Source organism: Cydia strobilella, chromosome 11, assembly GCF_947568885.1.
Source record: "Cydia strobilella chromosome 11, ilCydStro3.1, whole genome shotgun sequence".
NCBI lineage: Eukaryota > Metazoa > Arthropoda > Insecta > Lepidoptera > Tortricidae > Cydia > Cydia strobilella.
In genome coordinates this window covers 1820078-1844300 of record NC_086051.1, presented here as the reverse complement: position 1 = coordinate 1844300, position 24223 = coordinate 1820078, and the positions used below count along the sequence as shown (strand labels likewise).

The window sequence follows — 24223 nt, the reverse complement described above, 5'->3', positions numbered from 1 at the left end:
CATATTACAAATTTGTATTGTTGCGATAAAAAAGGTTCACGCACTGGTTTAATAACATTATATTTTATTCCCTTTCGATTTGATGTTAATGTGGTGTTTGTTACCGATCCGAAGTATGGCTAGTCGAGTGTATCTTCATCATCATCATCCCCGCCAGGGATCTCCACAACGACCGGTCTTGCGCCGCTCTCATCCATCGGCTCCCCGCGACCTTAACCAGATGGTCGGACCATCTTGTTGCATAATATGTAAAGTTATTAAGCACGATAGATAACTTGGTCAAAAATAAAAAAACACATAATGAGTTATATATTAATTATACGACATATAGAGAGATAGATAACTGAACCCTTAAACGCATAGTGTAGGTTGCAGTCTACATAAATAAAAACATCTAAATTCATGCAAAAATAGATAAAATCAATGTGATCTTATGAAATATTTCTATAGGAAAACTAATCGATGTTCATAGTTTTCATTTTTTATAAAAATGTGTTCAGATTTTGAATTTAAAAAACCTAGAATAAGCAAATAAAACTACCTTTTAATGACTTAGCCTGACATAAATGTTTGTACAGTCAAGGGCATAAATATATATAAATTCCCAAAGTTTCAAAAATATGTGCTCTTACACTTTAGACAATAAAGTCGTGTTCACATATTTTTGGCTATTTGTCTGGATCTATATTTTTGCCTTCAACTGTACCTATCTAATATAGGTAAAATATAGTTATAGTGTTAAATAAATACATTAGTTACAAATAAAGCCTTTGTATTATGTACAAATGTTCTCGTCTTCTCCACATCGTAAAAATAAACACAAACAAAATACGGTAATAGCAATCGGTATTGTATGGATTTTGTATCTTGTTACTAACCGTAATAAAACCTATTACCTATTGTTACGCGTACTAGATTTAATCGCCAAAACACATCTCGCAAAAACTAAAATGTATATCAGCAAAAATCACAGCGCACATTCAACTGTTTTTTTATTTGGCTTTGGGCAAATAAGCATAGAGCGTCGTAACTCGTAACTAAGCAATGGCTTCGCGTTTACGAGCTGGGAAAAGATAAAAATGACATAAAATAGTTTCGACATCGTTTAGTTAGCGGCCGATAATTGGTAACGTTGGCTTCGCCTGCCTTTAGCTAGCTCATAGAGTAACTTATACTAGAGCGGTACTGTCATAGTAAATTTTGTAACCCCAGTAAATTCACTGCCATCTGTCGACACACTTTAAAACTAAAAATGAAGATTTATAAAAATACGATAGAATGTATTTAAATATAGATAAATGATTTTTTTTATTTGCATTAATTATTTTTATGATTTTGACCAATGTTCTTTCACTGATATGCGTTAAAATTGTTAAATAACAAACGAAACCGTCAACGCCATCTATACGACTGTAGGCCAAAACTAGTAGCGCCCTCTGAACGAGAATCAAATTTTCTTGATTTTCGAGGCACGTTATTTCCTTAGACTGTATCCATCTATTACGGAGTTATATCTATCTTTGGCTAGCTTGATAATGCAAGATTTAAATAAACGCGATAGATTTTAAGAACAAGAATTGGATCTTGGGTTTTTGATACCTTTTATGGTGACAGAATGATTAAGAACCTTTTTTTTATAAAAGTTGCGGTTTGACACGTCGTTCAATGATCTATAAATTTGTGACTATGTCGATATCGATTTATTTTTGTTTCTTACACCTATCTCTCTTTGGGTAGGTCCCTCATGTCTGAGGATCCTATAAGTGCCTGCTATTATGCCTATACTTGTGTGCTATCTTACACCTACAGTGTTTGAAGTCGTTGGACTTAAATCTTTACTTTACTCCACATTTACAAACTTTCTACTAATATTTTGTAAGCTACACTAAAATCTATGCAAGCAACACCACGTCCTTAGCCGAGTCCCTAACATTCAAAAACCAAAACGAATGATTGAATCACGACCCGTGAGTTTCCGAGAACACTCCGGTTTTTGCCAAACACCCACAAGTTACTACAAAAGGGTCTTTATTTATTTAAAATGCCCGTTACTTAAGACCTCTTTTCTATCGGTAGAAGAATAGGGGTCCGTGGGACTGGGTTATTGACTTGCTTATTTATAAACTGAATTGGACATGATACAGCTAAAATGGGTGTGTATTAAATTAACGTCAGCACCTTGGCTTAAAATGTCCCTGTGGACGTTTACAAGAGAATGGAGTGTTAAAATAATGATTGTCATTTTATATTGAAGGGTTTTAATGATAGTTTAAAAGGCATGGAAAAGCGTCACGCCTCGCCTTTGTGATACTATTGCAGTTCATCTGCAAGGATCATGAATGCGTTGGAAACGCATATTATAACTTTTTTTTTAAATCTACTTGTAAAGTGTCAGCCAGAACCAAATTTGACACTCTTTATACTTATGACTTGCCAGCTTACTTGGTCAACACAAATTCTAGCTTTAAGTGGAGTCTCATATCTATTTAGCTTTATACTTAGTACCTAAATAGTACCTCCATGTAGGAGATTGTCTCCATGTGTGATATTTAAATGTGGTGATTTTTTATTAATTACATAAACATGGTGATGTGAATTAAGTGGATGAATGAAGATAATTGCTTAATAAATTGCTGTCATGACGAATCATTGCATTTTAAAAGCGTATATAGCATTATAAACGGATGCATAACAAATCAGCAAATAAATGTTTAGGAATCTACGACTATTCTATATTTCATAACAATCATAATTCATAACTTGCAAAATACCGACAAATAGAACTATTTGCAATGTCAGAATCGGCACATATTTACGACACCAAAACAATTACTTAATCAAGCAATAGCGTTTTAATGAAATGTGCAAAAATGATATGTAAATGTAAACACTTTTGATTTATTAACAGTGTATTTTAGAAGCGCCACTTAGGTATTTACGGAATGTATGACAATTATACCTTCATTTTAATTTTAATGTTGTTGTTGTTTTGTATTGTTTAGATGAATGATTGATATATCCAATTTACAGTTGAACTTAAGTAGAGTTAAAATAGCTTATTTGACTATATTTCTAGAAATTGAGTGTACCAGTTTTTTTTACTAAATAAGCTGCTAGTAAATGGTACGAGATTATCTATGTGTTATCTATGTGTGTGTAAATGTGTAAGCACTCTTATTAAGCTCAAGCTTATGCATTCAAATGTGTAAGAAACTCGCAATTCCTTAAAATATTCAATTAGAAATTTACGGATGAACTAGAGCCTTTTTTCCTTACTTATCTTATACGGAGTTACATATATCTTAGTAGCAACTGAGGAGTACGGATGAGAGCACTAGCCCTAGAGTTAGTTGTGGAGATACTTAGGTGACGTCTTTATCCAGCAGCAGCAAATGTTTTTAAGGGAAGCCCAACCACCTCTCATTGTCATTATCCCTTACTTAACTTTTGATGAAGCGGTGAAGGAGGCATCCTTATAATTTACTCAACAGAACGCTTCACACTGGTATCCGGAACGCGCTTGTCATACATTTTTTCCGAACACCCAGGAGTCGTGATGTTTTTTTTTACCCAAACCGTTATCGGCCCCGTACCACACACGTCTCTCGAGATCGAACCGAATTGTTCAAACTCCATCGATGCCCTGATACGGATTAGTTTCCCATTCTTGTTCCTGACGAGCCATGTATCTCATGTGCTTGGTTATAAAGTTTTCCGGTTAGTAACAGTTCTTATTCTTGCTGTTATACTATGTACATGAGCTTAGTATATGTCATTAGTAATATTCGTGAGACCGGCAGACCTCGTCGGCGATGGCGGGATAACTTAACTTATCTTTTTGCGAGCCTGGCCATACGTAGCTCAAAATTAGGACAAAGAGGGGAAGAGGCCTTTGCCCAGCAGTGGGACACAATAGAGTCACAATAAATAAATGTGACGTGTAATCAAAAGGTACCACATTGTCGTACCATAAGGACGAAAATTGCTACATTCAAACCTTTCCTCTCCCCCCCGGCACCAGGGTTACGGCCGGGGACTTTTCATATGTTCATCTCCTAACTAGTCCAAAGTTACGTAGTCAAAAATTGTGTTCCTAGCATTTCCTTCTATACCTTCTTATTGCTTGGCCTATTTAAGATTAAGTTAGGTCCCCACAGAAAACTAGCGCCACGGTTTGCCGCGGCATTATGCTGAGTGGGGATCCTATTTAGCGTCCAAATGTTTTTTTTTTATGTCTGCATGCCTTTCTTTTTTATGTACTATGTTGTGGCATTAAATCAATGTAATTTCTTTCTTTCTTCTTTCTTAAACTCATAAAAAGCCAATATCAGGGTGTTGAATTACACAGCAAAGCACCAGTGAGGTAACAATGCACTTTTGCAAAAGCGCTGATGACGTGTATGCAATGCGACTTTGATATTTGACACAGCCGCCTACAACTGCATCTATGGTTATAATTTCCTTTATTAATTTCTAAGAAGGCAACTAGAGTAAATCGAAATCAAATAATAGTTTTTTTACTGTGACAACAAAGGCCCATAGTAGGTATTAACAATAACAAACCTTACAGACTAACATACATACAATTATTATTATCTTAAAAACTAAAATTGGCTACACAACAGTGTTTTTTGCTGCGTCACCTGTCCTGGTGTAAAGAAGCGAAGTTTCTTAGATTGTTATTAGTGCCAATAATTAAAAAACCGAAAGGCGCGAGTCAGTCGGACTTGCGCACGAAGGGTTCCGTACCATTACGCAAAAACGGCAAAAAAGTCGCGTTTGTTGTATGGAAGCTCCACTTAAATATTTATTTTATTCTGTTTTAGTATTTGTTGTTATAGCGGCAACATCATCTGTGAAAATGTAACTGTCTAACTATCACGGTTCATGAGATACAGCCAGGTGACAGACGGACGGAAAGACAGACAGCGGAGTCTTAGTAATAGGGTCCCGTTTTTACCCTTTGGGTACGGTGGCCTAAGAAGTATGTAGAGTTAAGGTTTGAACCGAATATGTTGATAGGTACGACTGTTTTGATTGCAAGGTGGATTAACTGTTGTTATTCTGTCCCGAAAAAGGTAGCACAGGTTGTTAGAAAAATGTTAAATTTCGTTCTGCTAACTTGCGTAGTAGGTGGCCTATTATAGAAAGAGCATATGACTACCATAATAATACATGTTGTTAAATTTAAATACCTACTATAAAATCCGTTTTGAGTGTGACCCAGGAGACCGTAACCATGAAAACGAGTGAAGTGGCAAAAAGTTGATTCACCCTGCAGATGCAGATCCACCTAAAATACTCATAAATAGCTACTGTTATGCTTGCATCATAAACATGCATTAAGCATGCATTTAATTAATACCAGACCTTATTTGAAATGTAAACACATAAATAACCTTAAAAAAGAGTGTCTCAAGTCGGCAAAAACATTTCGCGTTCCCGAAACAGAACGGTCGTAAGCGCACAAAGAAATTCATCCCAAATTCAATCGTCTTCTTTGGAATTTAGTTTAATATGAGGATAGTATTCATATTCAACTTTCGTTTTAGTTTGACTGGGATGAATTATTGATATTTTTTAACAGTCGCCGGTTGACAGTTTAATGATGAAGAGCCCTGCGCCGGAGCATGTGTTGAATGAAAAAGTTTATTTATCTCTGGACGATGTTTATTGGCTGTATTACTCTATATAGTTTAGGGTTAAAACTCGGGATTGGTTATGGGATGATACTTCTATACGTGGTCGATTTTTAGCAGACGGCTGGTTGGGCTTCGTGTCGCTTATTTCGAATGGTATTTCATAGAAAAATGTATATATGTATAGAAATCAGTCGCCTCACGTCGCCGGGTTCCAACTTGTACCTTTACCTTCCTTTTTATTATTCGCCCTTTTACACTGTATGTAAGTAGTCGAATCTTGTTTAAATTACGTCACACAGTTTCACCATAGAAGTCCTTGGGTATTGCGTAGCGTCCATTCAGGCCTGAAACGTCACCAAGTGGTAATATGCTCAGCACGACTATAAACAAGGTCTTACGGTTAGATGTTGAAAATGGGTGTTTAACACTAGTTTCTCCATCATTAGAGTCTCAGTTAACGTAACCAGATGCTCTGGAATGTCGTTTTGAAATGAGAGCGTAACTTTGATTGTATAGCGGCTAGGTTTGTGTGACTCTTAAGATAAGTTTGGGTAAGCCGTACTCTTTTCAACTTCTGTCAATTGTCACGGTCTAAATAGTAGCGCCACTAACTCATTGATGAATAATAAGCTTCCACCCACGCTATTAGCACGGACCATGGGATTGTAGCTATCGTTCCATTCATGCCAGCTGATGCAGTGCGTAATAGGCGGTGATTACGCGGCGCGGGCCGCGAGACCGGTTAGGTTAGACGTACACGACGAAATTTTTGTTTTATTTACGCGTTTTTTAGGGTTCCGTATCTCGAAAGGAAAAAACGGAACCCTTATAGGATCACTTTGTTGTCCGTACGTCTGTCTGTCTGTCAAGACTCTTTTTGTCAGGAACGCGTGGAGGTATCCAGCTGGAATTTATATCAAATACTCAGGTCTACTGTCCCTTGGAGCTGTGAAAAAATCAAACTTCTAAGCCAACGCAATCAAGATGCATTTATGCCGCAAATTTCCGCAAATTTTCGACACTCGCAACTGAATCAAAACCTACAAGGTACTTCGCGTGAACTCAGAATCTTGAAATTTGGTACGAAGCAACGTCTTAGCACAGATAAAGGAAAGACTGCGAAAACCGTCAATTTTAATGTTATGGATTTCATTTTGCAATAAAAATACCATAACTGTGACTCGATTGTCGTGATGGGTGAACTTTTACTTATATACCTACAGGTTTGTACGGAACCCTCGGTGCGCGAGTTCGCCTCGCACTTAGCCGGTTTTTTTAGTTAGGCGATAAAAATGAAACTATACTACGCCCGCAGGTGCCATAATGTAACTTCTAGCGGGCTAAATTGGCCTTATTTGTAGTTGGCCCTCCTGCGATCACAATCGCGTTTTTTACCGCCCGTTTATCTTCGCATCCTGCACCTTGTAATTTGCAACAATGTAACCGAACACCGGACATAGCGCTTATGTGCTGACGCTACGGAAAACCTCACAACTACTGTTTCAAACAGTGCAAATGCCCTATTAGTTCCATGGTTTATAAGACTTTTTAATTGGCAGGAGAAGATTTGCATTATACATATTATGTTTGATTAATGATAAAAGTAAGCGTTATTTGATTATTATATGTAATATGATTTTATCGGCGCTTTTGAGTGTTTGTTTCTCGTCAACAAATAATACTACAGGTTGAGGATTGCGACATTCTTGTTTACGTATAGATATTATTTCCTAATACATAGCTATAACTTTCTAATTGAAACATGGACATATATATAAAAAAATTATTGCCAAATTGGTGAAAGCCTAGATTGACCGAGCGTCAGCGAAGGTCTCCGTTTCAGCTTAGGCAAAAATGCTTTCGTACGTCCGGATTTTCTCCATAAAAAATACCTACTTTTTTTTAGATCGGCAAAAACTAATGGGTAAATTATTTTATTGAATCTTTCGACAATACAATGGAAAAGGTTTCACGAAAATCCGTTCAGAATACTCGGGCTTCTGGGTCTGCATTTTTAAGTCTAAGGGTGCCTGTCCACTGAGGCAGAGCGGAGCGGAGTTGTGGGGAATCAACCAATAGCATTAGTTGTAATCCAGCGGAGCGGAGATCAGTGGATCGGCCTTCCACTAGTCGTCCTCGAAGGAAGTATGTCCCGTACAAACGCATTTTATTTCGTGTATTAGAACCTTTTTTTTCGGCACTTAAAGCGATAATTATTTTTCTGGGCATATTTTGGACCATCTTTCACATAACAACAGCTGCAAATTTTCAGTAGATTCGTGTCTGTACGGGACAAGACAACGGTAGACTTTATGGAATGCTTCTAAACGCTGACACTTTGTAAGGCATGAGCTCTTCTGCCAACAAAGCTAGATCGCTGATGCGGTGGTTCCCCTTTATCTGCACCAAAGATAGATGTAACTCCGTAATAGATGGATACAGTCTAAGGAAAAAACGTGCCTCGAAAATCACGAAAATTTGATTCTCGATCAGATGGCGCCACTAGCTTTGGCCTACTCTCGTATAGAGGGCGTTGACTGTTTCGTTTATTATTTATAATTTAAACGCATACCAGTGAAGGAACATGGGTCAAAATCATATAAAAATAATTAATTCAAATAAAAAGATCATTTATCCATATTTAAATACATTTTAACGTATTTTTATAAATCTTCATTTATAGTTTTAAAGTATGTCGATAGATGGCAGTGAATTTACAATGGTTACAAAATTTATTATGACAGTACCGCTCTATCTTATTATATCCTCTTTGTCTGCACTATCTCCGTGTCAATCGTAATGACACGCGGCAGTAATTACAGTGTGATAGCGGCGTAATAACGCAAACCTGGCATTACGCGACGCGATCCTCAATCGCGGGGGAATTAAAAAAGTACAGAACTGTTTCGATGGTACTTTATTAGGTAGGTACTACCTACACTCTAGTTATAACATATTAGGGCTCAGTTGAACCAGTCACAATTGACGGAATGATGAATGCTACTCAGCAGTGAAGTATAGAAACTGAAGTATATTCCATACAATTAAACTTTGTAAACGTTTTAACAGTGACACACGATTTGGTGCAAGCGACCCTAAGTCACTAGAGTTAGACCAAACTAACAACAACAAGTTTTTTACAACAAGCAACAACAACAACAAGCCAACTTAGCTTGATCTAACTCTATAATTATTAACCAATCCTAATCCATAGTGCTGTTTTTAATCATTATTGTTGTGTTTTTCATTTCATTATATTTAGTAGGTATTGTGGTGATCGATTGTTCTTTGTACGATTCAAAACGCTCGTAGAACGATCACAACAAACGATAGAATACGAACGAAAACTAAGAAATAAAAATAACAATTGATATCAAAAAAGTTTGTGTAATCCCATGGCAAATGGACAAAACTAAGTTATGCGAGTCATTAATGTTAATACGTTTCGATTAAATGAAAAATCACGTTTTATTGCTAAAGTCACAATTTTCACCTTGTATTATAAAATACAAAGAGAAACTGGCCCAAGTGCGGCTAAATCATAAGTTGTCACGCACATTGTCCCATTGATGTATGTAAAGTCACGAAAAATGTGACTTTTGTGACCATCTGACAAACACAGATATGTCACAAAGTCTTCCGTTCTAGACTAATTAGGGTTCCGTACCCAAAGGGTAAAAACGGGACCCTATTACACTCCGCTGTCTGTCTGTCTGTCCGTTTGTCACCAGGCTGTATCTCATGAACCGTGATATTTTCACAGATGATGTATTTCTGATGCCGCTAATATAAGAACAAATACTAAAAACAGAATAAAATAAATATTTAAGTGGGGCTCTCATACAACAAACTTGATTTTTTTGCCGTTTTTTACGTAATGGTACGGAACTCTTTGTGCGCGAGTCCGACTCGCACTTGGCCGGTTTTTTCTTCCACTACGAGATCTGTTGTCGGATACAGAATAATCCAACAATTCTGAAAGAGATATTCTCGGTATTACCATAAATAAGTCTCGTCTAAGATCTCTGTCATTCAATAGCTCATTCTCTGTCGAGTCTGTCAGCAAGGCTAGAACGACGCGTTTTGTCCGCGTCAATCCACGGGATAGTATGTGGAGTTGTGGAAACTTCGAGACATGTCAAATCAAGCTTGTCATCTTATCGTTCATAGTTTATCTGAACTTGTTTTGCAGTGGACGATCGATAAGTTATAGAAGGGATGGTTTATCCCTTACAAGTACGTACATACTAGTAAGATTTGTTCTAGGTATAATAAATTAATAATTAATAAGTCACATTTAGCATAACATTTTATCCCTCATAATTTATTATTCATCTGGCAGGTATTTCACTTCCCTACTTAATTTGTTTCCCCAATTTGTTACCCAGCTTTGGAACAGGAAAAATCTAATTCTTTGGTCCCTTGAATAATTAATTAGTATGGATTGATGGATACTTGGATAGAGTATAAATATGATGATAGTTTTTTAATCTATCGATTTTGTATGTGGTTGGTTATACGAATCGATTAAAAAAAAATCTCTTGTAGTCTCTCATTAACTGGTTGTATTGTATTACAAGCTTAACCTAGTCAAAATATTTAGATCAGTACGGTTTCACTCACTATTATTATTGTATAGTGAGTGAAACCGTACTGATCTAAATATTTTTTTAAAATGTCTCATGATAGTTTAATTTTCTTAACCTAGTCATTATAGTCTCTTAAAAATGAATAATTAACAGTTACAGTAGAATACGCGATTTGATAAATTGTATACCAGCCAAATATATAATTATGGGAAGTAATCTTAGTCCCATGAAGGTCCCATGGGTAGTACTTGTCTTGTAAGATTCTTGCTGACGGACGAGCTTGACAGAGCTTAGCTGACCTACATATTTGACGACACATGTTTCAAAAAATAGATTACAAGGCATTGACAGTTGACACTCGACAGAACTATGTCGACTATAACGACAATGGCGCAAATATAATTATTGCTAAATAATTTTAAGCCCTTGGTAACAAAACAATATTAAATGGGTCGATTTTTAGAGCTCCGCACAAAACTGTTCGCGGAGCTCTTATTAATTTAATTGACGAGAATTTTTTTTTTTGTTCATTTCGATAAAATTTGGTAGTTCCCTATTCTCTACGGTATAATAAGCGAAATTTTATCGTATATTTTCTTAACTCCATGGAAATTTACATCATTTATTTCGGGACCAGTTTTGATTTTGTATTTTTTCCGCCCAGAAGGAGCTCTTTAAATCAGCCAAATCCAACGAAAAGAAAAATTGACAACAAAAAGAATCGGCCCAAATACGATGCAGAAACATGCAATCAAGAGGGAATGGAGTATGAATAGATAACTTTAGAAACAAATAACGCGTAGACTTATATTGACCGGGATATAGACCGTGATTACCTTTTGTATTATTTGTGAAACTAACCGTGAATCATTCAAAACTCTAAATAACGCGTAGGTTTTATAGGCTGTAAAATAGGATAGAATAAAATTACGTTACGATTTTTAACTGGTTTTGATACAACCTTGGCCATCGTCCTGGTGATCGGCGTGCATCTCACGAACGACTTCCACTTTATTTCGCATGTATCAAATTATCAATCAGCGTGAGTGATCTTCAAGGTCGTATCAAAATAAGATCAAAACCGTAACAAGTTTTAAATGTGAATCGGGCTCCTTCAATAATAGCTATATCAGAAAAGCGGGCGACGTGTACAGCGCGTGCGCAGCGTATCCAGGGCGGGCATTGTCCCGCCGCCCGCGGCGCTTATCGCCGCGTTTCCGGTCTCGGAACGCACGTAATATGTACTGGCAGGTTGCTTGGCGATATTTTCCTGGCCGCCGTATTAGGTCCATAGTTTTGTTCAGTTTACTTTGTGTGATTGAACTAGAAATATATCGTAGATTAGATGGACAGCATAGTTAGGAATCCGGCACCTTTTGGGTTGGAAAAGCTATAAAATGTGCTTGTTGATCGATATTATTATATTTTCGTTCCATCTTTTTTCTGTATTTTGGCAGGGATAATAGACGGGTCTTATAATTAAGTATTTTACTAAGTAGTCGAAATCATAATTTGAAATTAAATGCTCAAACCTTCACGGACCGACAAATACCTACACTTTTACTCCAGCTTAAAATAAAAATGAAACCCCCAAACTCCGTATTGAAATCAGTTTCCATCCCAAAACTCCCAATACTCTCAAAACAGCTGCATTCTCTACAATACGGCAAAGTTACAATTACAATCTCTAACAATTCAAACAAACAATCCAACTCGGTAAATCGATAGGGATGTCGCGTCTGCATTAACTGCAGAGTTAATCGCACCTATCTATAAATAGACCGACGATCCGCAGACGTCTCGGAGCTAGACCTACGTCGCTCAAACGCCATATAACTTACTACTACCAAACCATAATAAACCTTAACTACTTAACGTAAAGTTCAATTTTCATTGAAGATTTAAAGAGATGTTACTTTGGACGCAATTTATAGGAGATTAAGGTTCATAATCCAATGGAAAAGTAAATACATTTTCAACGTAGGCTGCAAACTTGTGCTCGGAAAATGTAGCTCCGTTTATAGTACTCCTATCGTACTATCGTAGTATATTACTTATGTGTGCGCGTAGTAAGTATATGAATGGCTGTGTTGCACTGCAGACGCGTGTGGGTGCGGTGTAGTTTTATATTTTATGAATGGGTTCCCGAGCCGCAGTTTAGTTTTTTTTTTGCGGCGGCAGTTTTTTTTTAGCGGAGCGGTGATTATTAAACTGGGATTTTTAGATCTTTTATCTCTGGAATTGATTTCTCAAGCGGTGGCGATTTATTCGCGCTGCTGGAAATCTTTGCTTTGGAATGGTTTTGAAGATATTTTATAGGAACTTTGATTGAACTCAGGAGATATTGCAGTTTGCATTCAGGCATGAATTCAGTAAACGATTTTTTGTATTAAGACAAGCTGCTGGTTGTTGCGATTTTTCACAAAACCCTTAACTTAAAAATATTTGGGTTATTGTTAAAAAAAAAAAAAAAAATAATTTCTGGGAAACTTACTACAGTTGCGCATGTACCAGTAAGATGCGAGCTTATTGTTGTATGAAATTTAAAGAATCACTAAAACTTAAACTTGACTAGAAAATTTCAAACCAAAATTTTTTTTTTTTAACTTTTCTTCTATTTTCAGGTACATCAAATCAGCGTCGCTCGTCTTACCACTTGCAGCAATGGTAATTATCCTTTTTAATTCCGTTATTATAAAATGAATGTTATTTAGACCAGATCATAAACTCACTTTTATAGCATTATACAAAAGTATTACGAAACAACATGCAAATTCATAATTTAATAAAAGTTTCATTTAATAATAACAAGCACCCAGAGTTAATAATTACTTAAATAAAAAAAAAGTCGTAACTGTCGATGTTTACAAAGCTCTTGATCGTTCAGGGTCTGCCCTCTGGACGGGTTTGCCCTCTGGACGGATTTGCACGTGGTTCATACCAATCTATCGATATCGTCTTTACAAAGACGCGGAGTCTGGTTATGTACCTAACTTAGTTACGATAACTATGTGACGTTTTCAACCAAAAGGTACCACATTGTCGCTTGTTGATAAGGTTGATTTCTAATTGAAGCTATATGGAAATAGCGACAATAAAGTACCCTTTTGGTTGAAAATAGCACATATAGCTTGTTCGTCAAACAAACCCGGATGATTATTGAGTCTATATATATATTTTTTAATAGGGTTGGAACCTTCTTTTAAGTATAAAATATACTTGTGGCAGAAGGCCCCGCTCTTCCATAATTTGAAGGGTTACAACCAAAATATATTTAAAATGTTACAACATGTACAATATGTTATACTTATAATTTACTATAAGACATACTATAAATTATTTCGACTTCAATACAATATTCAATAATTATTTATACATCTTTTAGTGCCATTACAAAATCCTTCTCCTTTTAATAGGTCCGAAAATCAGGCGATGTGTGCAAATAGTTTTAATCTCTACAATAAAATTGATAAAAATATATTATGAGTAATTGTAATCGTAAGACATGAAACCTGACTGATAATGAATTATCAAATTCTTAATAATCGCCGCCGCCGTTCTCATAATTGGAAACCAATCAGTAGCAGATAACACTATAGTGTATTGATATGATAGTGACATATTTCGCCGATTATTTGACACATTTTAAATTCAATTTTTTTACATGTAGATACGTCTGCGAGCGATACTCCAAATTTTATATTAAAGGAAAAAATGGAAAAAGTTACACTTCCGGCAGGATTTGTAACTTTTTCCATTTTTTCCTTTAATATAAAACATTTTAAATTGTTTAGGCAGGTACGTTAGTTTTTAAAATGTTTATATGTATTTTTAATATTTTTTTGTAACTCCAGTAGCACATACCCCCGATGCCTTAGCCGTTGCCTTTAAATATTAATAAATAGCAAAAATAAACGTAATCAATTAATACAATATTATAAGGCATCATCAAAAGCAAAAAAAAATGGTCGAACTTAAACTATCGTGAGACATATTTCAAAAAAATTACGTGCACTCACGACGCACAACCGTCGCGGACACTCGTGCCTGAGGAAGGATTCCCAAAGAATCCGAAACATGTCGCCAAAAGCGACTAAAAATAATAGTGAGTGAAACCGTACTGATCTAAAAAAAATGGTGCTTGACTTCACCGCAGTGAACATTAAGAACGTTGTGACAATAATATTCACTCGTAAATTTACTCAGCTTGAATGTTTCTAATAGAACCGATAGCAAGTATCGACTTGTTTTATTTAAATTATAACACTAAATTAAACATCTCTCAGTACAACAGTAGGCCGTAATTTATATATGTATTATGTTTGCATAGTTGTTTTAGAAAGGTGATCATTTTATTGTATATTGTCTGTAATGGGAAGAGGCACGGCGAAAGAATAAGACTATTATCTACATGAACAAGTTACAAAACATAGGTACATACATAAAATGTATATATGGTTCTCAACTTCTCACAAATCACTTACGTTACGTGTAGTATCATCATCATCATGTCAGCCGATAGACGTCCACTGCTGGACATAGGCCTCCCCCAAGTACCTTGGGGGGGGGGGGGATTGCCGTAGTCGCCACGCTTGGCAGGCGGGTTGGCGACCGCAGTTTGATAGATGTAGTTCTCGGAGGACGCTGCTGCCCATCCACCGGATTTTCCTTAAGTCGCCTCTTACGACACCCAAGGAAAGACAGGGGGGGTGGTGCTACTCTTACCCGGCACCACACGGGCACGTGTAGTATACTCCAAGCAAAAGGGCCTTTGTACGGTGACCGCGTGTCTAATATGAAGGGTACACGGAAAGAACATGTCTAGTCACTTTAGTAACATTTTGAGTAATCGCGGTTTTAAAATTTGGATCCATGTCAAAATGTATGGTAATTCCGTGACCAGGTCTTTTTTTAACTAAAAAAGTTGTGTTACATATATTATACAGTGGTAGCAAAAGATAACTAATAGTTCATTAAGAGCTTCTTTTTGAAATGAAAATCTTATCGAATCGAAAAAAGTGACTAGACATGTTCTTTCCGTGTACCCTTCATATATGCTTTACATATATGCGGGGTCTGTCGTAGGTTGTTCAACATCTGCGCACTAAGATGATTAAAAAAATGTCAACTTTTGTACAACCTACATAGGGGTTGAGACTACAGGGATTGTAACAGACATGGGTAGTTGATTCCGGCCTATTTGATGGGTCATCAATAAAAATGTAAGATTACAACGGAACAGTATTTACCAAATTTTTATTTATTGGGTGTACACTGTACGTGTTTTACAGGATTATATTACATTCATAAATCCACAACATAAATTTACAAATCTGTGACTGAATAATTTATTTATTTTATTCAAAATATATACAACAATGTACAGTCACTATCAGATATATCGGAGCGCCCGAGGTGTTCACAATATCTGAACACGCACTCTAACGCCTTGACAATAGAGGCGTGTTCAGATATTTGTGAGATCCTTGACCGCTCAGATATATCTGATGGCGACTGTACAAATGGCGGACTCCTACCACCCTACATATCATCCTACATTTTAGATAGGTACCAAAATCAATTATATAAACTTATTAAATTGAAAAGATTCAGAAGTTCTGCGATTGGGCGCGGTAAGTTCACATAAAACTAATCATCAATTAGCGTACGATTAGATAGTACAGTCGCCATCAGATATATCGGAGCGGCCGAGGGACTAAATTATCTGAACAGGCACCTAGCGACATGACAATAGAGGCGTGTTCAGATATTTGTGAACACCTCGGCCGCTCCGATATATTTGACGGCGACTGTACATTAGTTAGCCTTATATAAGATATAATTAATAATATTGTGTAATATAGCGGACTCGATATCAGCCGTATCTTAATCCCGCCGATCGACCAAGGACGGATCGATACCTCGATCCTTTATCGGGTTATCACAGAACGTTGATAATTGCCCGATTAAATCAATTACTGTTTGATCGTAATACATTTAAATTAAATGTCTCAACGGAGATTTGAACGACGTTTTATTAGATAAAATCATAGAGTAACTTATACTAGAGCGGTACTGTCATAGTAAATTTTGTAACCCCAGTAAATTCACTGCCATCTGTCGACACACTTTAAAACTAAAAATGAAGATTTATAAAAATACGATAAAATGTATTTAAATATGGATAAATGTTTTTTTTTATTTGCATTAATTATTTTTATTATTTTGACCCGTTCTTTCACTGATATGCGTTAAAATTGTTAAATAACAAACGAAACCGTCAACGCCATCTATACGACTGTAGGACAAAGCTAGTAGCGCCCTATGAACGAGAATCAAATTTTCTTGATTTTCGCGGCACGTTTTTTCCTTAGACTGTATCCATCTATTACGGAGTTATATCTATCTTTGGATAAAATAAAATGCGCTGTGGGATTCGGGCAGACAGATGTAGGTATCATAGATAAAACTGAAAGAGTTGGCATTATAAGTATTATAAACTCAGTTGCCAATTGGTATTTTGACTAACATAGTAGTTACCGTCAACCGGGGTGAATATGGATGGCTGGGGGAATAGGGACGAAACTTAAATAGTGATTTACCTGGCAATTTCTTAAAAAAAATACCCACACAAATTGTATCATACAAAATCTTCTGTTATTTTCATTCATTCATTCATTTATTCCTTTATAAAACATAGTTTTACATGTCATTTTCAATCGAATGATACCATTTTTGTAGGTATTTCTTAAAAAAATGTGAGGTAAATCAAATTTCAAGTTTTGTCCCTATTCACCCCAGGCATCCCTATTCACCCCGGTTCAAGGTATGTCTGATTAAGTCTATGTGTGATTGATACAGTATTGAATTAGTAAGGCCCACTTGCACTATTCCACTAATCCGGGGTTAACCGGTTAAATTTTAAGTTACCATGGTTACCAGTACTATTTGACACTTGGTTAACGGTTTAACCGCTTAACCCCGGGTTAGTGGGATGGTGCAAGTGAGCCATAATGGACGGGGAGGCGTCGTGGTTAGAATGCTTAGCGATCACATGGCGCCTCCCGCCAACGGCAGGTGACGGAAACGCCGCAGGGGATGTTAGTGGGTATTCTCCTCCTCTCCCTCTGACTAGCAGAGGGAGCCTTGGGAGGAGTGATTCCCACATACCACCCCCCAATGGGCTTCCCCATTGCCCGGGGGGCGAGATGCGTAAATGCATTTACCCCTAAAAAAAACAAAGTGAGCCTTAATGGAACAAAAAATGATGTGTTACGTATCTTAAGGGGCCCACTGACTATCAGTCCGCCGGACGATATCGGCCCATCAGTTGTTCGGAACTGTCAAATTTTTGTTCTAGCTGACAGGCCGATATCGTCCGGCGGACTGATAGTCAGTGGGCCCCTTTAAGGTGCTTTGCGATTTTGCAAAAATAAGTTACATATTCGCGACAAAAGCCGCAAAATCCTGTCACATTTTACCAAAAACCTTTTACTAATTGTGCCATTTTCAATCAAAAGGGTACTTATTGTCGCTAGTCAGTAAGGCGCTATTTCCATATAGCTTCAATTAGAACCTTATCGACAACCGACAATGTGGTACCTTTTGGTTAAAAAAAGTCACAATTACTCTTTGTATCAGTATAATAAAGAGGTGTCGGCCAGATCTCATTTAGGTACGCGATGACGCAAGTCATCGATACAATACAACGGTCCACAAATTTCAGTAACATTCTTTGCTCAGCTGCTTCGTCCTCCCATTGTTCACTCTGTTCCCAAGCGATAGTTTTGTTTAATTAATTGTAATTAAACTTACTTGAGTAACAATTCTTTTCATTACTTAAGGCCAGGTATTGTTTTATGGTCTTTAAAGTAGGTATTTAGAAATTTTTCGCGAGCCGCTTTCTTTTCCATATTGTATTTTGTAGCATAAACTTGAAAACCGGACAAGTGCAAGTCGGACTCGCCCACCGAGGGTTCCGTACATTTTAGTATTTGTTGTTATAGCGGCAACAGAAATACATCATCTGTGAAAATTTCAAGTCTCTAGCTATCACGGTTCATGATGAGCCTGGTGACAGACAGACAGACAAACGGACAGAGGCGTCTTAGTAATAGGGTCCCGTTTTTACCCTTTGGGTACGGAACCCTAAAAGATATATATTTTTGTTGCGTACGTAAGCGAACGTAATACCGGTCCCCCCATCCCCCTTGTTACAACATGTCACATTTTCTTGACCCACTCCCCCCTAAACGTGTGATATAATGGATGACCCCTAAAAGAAAAGTAATTTATATTTGCTTTTAATTTTTACAATTTTTTTAATTGCCATTGAAAATATGTCACATCAGATAACTTAAAACGTGAACAACTCGAGTAGGCGCCGGCGCAGCGCCGCGCCGCCGTGACGTCAACGAACCTACGCGACAACGTATCGCTAAACGTCCCGGCCCTTTTATGTCGATTAACGACTGATCTACAATCATGTGGGAAGACACGGAATCGGACAGCTCTATTGCGTATTGGTTTTTTTAATAAAAATATTTATATGATTGCCAAATTAAGAAGATTCTGGAATAAATAAAGGTGAGCTGAAAATGGTGAAAACAATTATTTATTATTCTTAAGTTCTCGTTAGGTGAAATGTATAATTACTTATAGAATAGAGAATAGAATAAAATTTATTCGGGACGTTTGAACAACAAAAACTTAACTAATGTCAAAAATCATTTTTATATCTTCACTGGAATAGTTTCCACTCAGCTATTCTATAAATTTTCTATCGTTTGAGTCGTGGTACTCACTACTTTACTTATTACTTATTAGACTTCATTCCGTTTATGACAAAAGTTTAAATGTATAGTCAATTACGCCTCATACAATAGTAATTAAGTAAAATAGGAAAACAATGCACATCCATGGCTACAAATTTATTTTGAAGTTATACAAATCATCTTATTCGCCGGTACTGTGCTAATGTGCGAGACTCGGCTCTAAAAACTAAGATTTAAGCTAGAATCGTTAAAAGTTACTGCAAATACAAACTAGGAATGAATTGTCAGTGTCGTTGCGCTTGTAAATTCCGCTATGTGGTTTTTATAATCCCAGAAAAGAAAACCTTATGTAAAGTTTTTAAGGTTCATTTCGTATTTCGAGTATTGAGCATATGACGCAAATTTAAAACGCAGGGCGTCAAGTGTTCAATGATTTAATATATTCATTTGCCACTATAAAAACGGTAACGACAACTCAGCGACGATTAGCTAAGATTTGGAATTATACACGGTAGTGAATTGTAGTCCAGCTTATATTTGTGTTTACGGGTTGAAATACCAAGACGAATGCTGGCAAATTGGAATCTAAATGATAACTGCTAAATGCTTTAAATGAGGCCATTATCATTTCTCTCTGAATAAATTGTTGGCTAAACTATCGTCGTCCGCTTTCAAACTTCACATCGACATTTTGTATTGTAACTAATAAATATTTTTAATTTTTATTTAGTTATATAAAACAGTCCAAAACACACATTCCATTTAAATAACAGTATGTTGTATGTTTCCAGCAAATCACTATTTTGTAGGCATTACAGAAAGGTGGTGTAAAAAAATAAATAATAAATAAATATTATACATAGGACATTCTTACAGATTGACTAAGTCCCACAGTAAGCTCAAAAAGGCTTGTGTTGTGGGTACTCAGACAACGATATATATGTAATATATAAATGCTTACATAGAAAACACCCATGACCCAGGAACAAATATCCGTACAATAAATTAATCTAAAAAAAAAACGGCCAAGTGCGAGTCGGACTCGCGTTCCAAGGGTTCCGTACATTACACAATTTAAACAATGTATTTTTTATGTGAAACGTGCGTGAAATGTCTAATAAACCCGTAGGGGTGTGATCAAAAACTAAATAATTAAGTCCGACTCACGCTTGAATGCACATTTCTAATAGGTTTTCCTGTGATCTATGGGTAAAGATCTATTTAGTGATGTTAAACAATACCTATAAATTGTTAGTGTATTTGGGGGTTTTCAGAAAAAATGGTAGAATGGTACCATTTACTTTTCGAAAAACCGTCAACTTTTGGGTTATTTAGATTTAGAATCACGAGTACTATTGAATGAGATCCGACAGAGAAAAAAAGTGTCCCTAGGTTTTCATACAAATTTTGGGTGTCAGTTTTGTAACGGTCATATCATATCATATCATTTATTCAATGCAACCATGGTATTTTACAAAATACAAAATGTACAAAAAAATACAATTTTTAAATCGGTAGTCCTCGTGATTCTAAGCAGAAATAACCCAAAAGTTGATGGATTTGCTAAAAAAAAGTAAATGGTACACTTTTGTGAAAATGTCCATTTACTAGATCTCGACCCTTTTATTAAGTGCGACGCAACCATCCGCGGCGCTGACGTGTGTACCGCCCTAATAAAAGCCCTAATAGCCATCCAGAAACCATAATAAATTACAATAAAGGCTGACACATATAACTACTACATTTAGACGGAAGCACATATCGTATATTCTTGGCAATATTTTCGTTTTCCCACCACAATCAAAGAGCTCACTATACAAGCTAATAAAGATGTTCCACGTGTCTGTCTACAATGGACAGAAAGTCCACTATATTCGGACTCTCACCGCGATTATGCTACTTCAGTTTTATAGCTCATTTTATTCTGGTGGTATTATAAAAGATTAAAAATCGAGCAATCGTGAAGATTATCGCGGGGCGTGGGCCAAATCGAGGCCGTGACGAAACTGATTGATAAAGCTGCGATAGACGCTGTTGCTATGCGCCGGCGCGTAGACTTTTCGAATTAATTACTAGATTCGCGACCGCCAAGGACGCGGCGACACACGTGGCGGATATTTCCTTGTGTATGCTATTTTTAATTCGATTATACGCACAACGTATAACTAATAACCGCCAACTAATCGTAGAACTTTATAGTAGGTTGGAATTTTATTACTTTAATTAAAGTCGTAAATAAAGCGCAATTTATGTTGAACTAGATTTATATAGAATTCTAGAATTGATGCGTGAAGGTCTAGTTAGAAGTAGCCTTTATGTTTATGTAGGAAAAAATATAGATAGAATTATAAGGTAAAATAAAATAAGTAAGTATACTTATCCAGAATTGATAGAATATTTCCCATACAAAATATGATTTTTTTAATTCAAAAATCACAGCTGTTTTATTCCTATTTTGTTTGGTTTAAATGATACAAAGCTTCTAATCTTAGCAATTACTCATAAAATTACAAAATCCTAAGTGCATTTATACTCAAAGAAAATTTCATTGATATTAACGTTTTGGAAAAACGTTTATAGAAAAACGTTTATTGCAAAAACCATCTACATACAGCACCATGTAAGTAAAAAAAAAAGAAGATCATATACGCTAAACACGTAAAATTACTTGTAGCTCATGTTAGTACATGCAATAATTACAGTATTGATCCTGCTATAGAGGCTACAAATGGACACCACTCAGCATATGCTAGAGCGCTGGTCTTCCGTGGATATTAGATTCAGTTTTTCAATTTAATTATATTATTTACCCTTATCATACTTAGAAATTTGACATTAATGATGCCATTACTTTGCGATTGCCATGCAGTGAGCTTGGTCTGACTCTAATCGTCTTGATATGCATTAACATTGGTGACGGTACCATCGCCCACACTGTTAACGGACAGTTCGTAAGCCTTATTACAAAAGGCATAAGGTCCACTGATGGACAGTTAAGTGTTGCTGTTTGTATGATAAATTGAAGTATCAGTCGAACTGTGTCAACCCCGCGGTACCTCAGTGTGCAATCTGCCATTGACCCGCGGCCATTTGAATTAGGAGTCACCGACAGACGACCGTTCAAGTTGCGCGTATTAAATTCATTTAGATTGCAATTAAAATTTAATAATGTACCTAATAGGAACGACTTTGAGCTTGTCTAAGAGGGTTCCGAATGTGGAAAAATGGTTTCATATTGATTTTACTTACTGATTCCTGACTTTTCACCTAATTTCAATGGGCTATGAAGAAAGAAATACGAGTAACATACAAAAGTGCTCTGCCAAGAAGGAACCTGAAGGATTTTAACAGTGTATGCCTTCTCAAATTTAGAGACTCTTGTTGACATATTTATATTCATGACCATAATTTATTTACCTAACCTTTCTGTTTATCATCGTGGTAGTAAAACGCCTGTTTTCTAATAATAAAATAACCATTGTTTGCCACCAGAACAACAAAATATTTATTTAATACAAAAGTTACATCCGAAAACTTAGATAAAATTTCACACTTCGGTTTCCAGAAGGGGTTGTTTTGAAAGCAGGCACTTTCCATCCATTTTAGATTACATTGAAAACTTTAGATTGTTTGCGTACGCACAATGGAGTTCTAATTTGAGCGGCGGATCCCTAAAAAACCTTTTAACCTCCGCTTGAATCCCAGCGGATTCATTGTCCCAACTTATTGATCCGAAATTTTAGCTCAAAACGCCAAGTCACTCTGTACGTATTAATCTTGCTGGCCCTCCCCCTCCTTTATTGCGTACATTCGTCACAGTGTGATGTGTTTGAGCTCTCCGTTCGCAATCAACGGGTTACTGTGTCATCTTCTGTCTATTGTGTCTAGACTGGATTTTATATCCGCAATAATATATTTTTTCGTACTTGTTGTTCTTTGATTATATTAAAAGTTTGTGTCATCGTTTCATTTATCGATTTTCTTTTCTTTGTTACAGATATGACTTTGCTCATCTACTACAGCTTCCGCGGCATTTTGTTAATCTTTGTCCACCAGTTTATGTAAAACATTTTGTGTTGCAATGATAAGGTCGGTTACTTCGTCGTTCATAATGTTTATATCAAGATCAGGAACAGTTTTAAATACAGTCAACACTGATTACCGAATCCGCCTATTATTTCCCATCTTTGTTATTACGTGATAGTGTATGACTCTATTTATCTCCGTTCCTTTCAAGAGCAGTTGATTTGTAACACAAATTGTTCATTTCTTTTTATCATAAGACTGTTATATGTACATTATTGACATTGTAAGGTCCGGATGAAATCGGGAAAATGCCATCCTAGTTAGTAAGCCAATGACTCCACCCTATTGTGATCTTCATACCGTTTTTCCGATTTCCGCCGAGGTCCTAACGTTCGCGCATTTCTTTTATTTATACAATTTAATTTTTTTTACATTTCTACACATTGGATATAAGAGTTTGTGTCGTACTTCGTGTTTTGAATTATATTGACTAACAATTACTAAACATTCTAACGCATGACTTTTTATTTTTTACAATACCAACTCGCGAGTGTGCATGACAATGATAATGCTAATTTTAATAATTTTATATTCAATGTGTTTTATCCCTTGTTTTTAGACAAGATGCAAGACTTGACATGCTTTAATTTTATATTACATTACTTAAGTTATATTTTAATTGTAATTGATTATGAAATGTTTACTTCAACAATATGTAATTATAATTAATAAATATCAATATCATCATAAATCAATATTATTGTCGTACGCCAATGCGTCATAAAACTTGATTTTAGGTTAAAATTCAATTGTTACTTAAATTCGAGTTTTAGTATTTGCATGGCAATACCCGGGATTGCATTTTATGTTTTTTTATGATGAAAAATTTGATTATGCAATCTGTTAAATTAATTCCAATCATGAGCAATTATTTAATTCAGAATTTTATACAATACTATTATAAATCTTAATAAAACAACGTTTCGGCATGACATTTTGTTTTCTTTGCCCCAGTACAGTCACTATTGCATTCAAACGAATCGTGCCTCTACATGCGTGAATGAATGAATTTATTTATTAATACAGAACATTAGGTCCACGTATTGATAGTTTTTAGCTTAATCTATACTTAATCTACATGTGAGTTAAAATAACGCTAATATTAAATATGTAAAAGTGTTTTGGTTCTCTA

At 36.0% G+C, this 24223-nt stretch overlaps 1 protein-coding gene across 4 annotated transcripts in view; it reads left to right on the top strand.

Moving 5' to 3' along the window:
• The window catches only part of LOC134745397 (mitochondrial cardiolipin hydrolase-like), a 283608-nt gene extending 259585 nt beyond the window's left edge, over window positions 1-24023 (top strand). For all 4 annotated transcript variants that reach the window (XM_063679439.1, XM_063679437.1, XM_063679438.1 and 1 more), the window contains 2 exons: window positions 12856-12898; window positions 23003-24023. The gene's annotated coding sequence lies outside the window, so the exon portion shown is untranslated. The remainder of the gene's footprint in view (window positions 1-12855; window positions 12899-23002) is intronic.
• The last annotated feature ends 200 nt before the right edge of the window (window positions 24024-24223 follow it).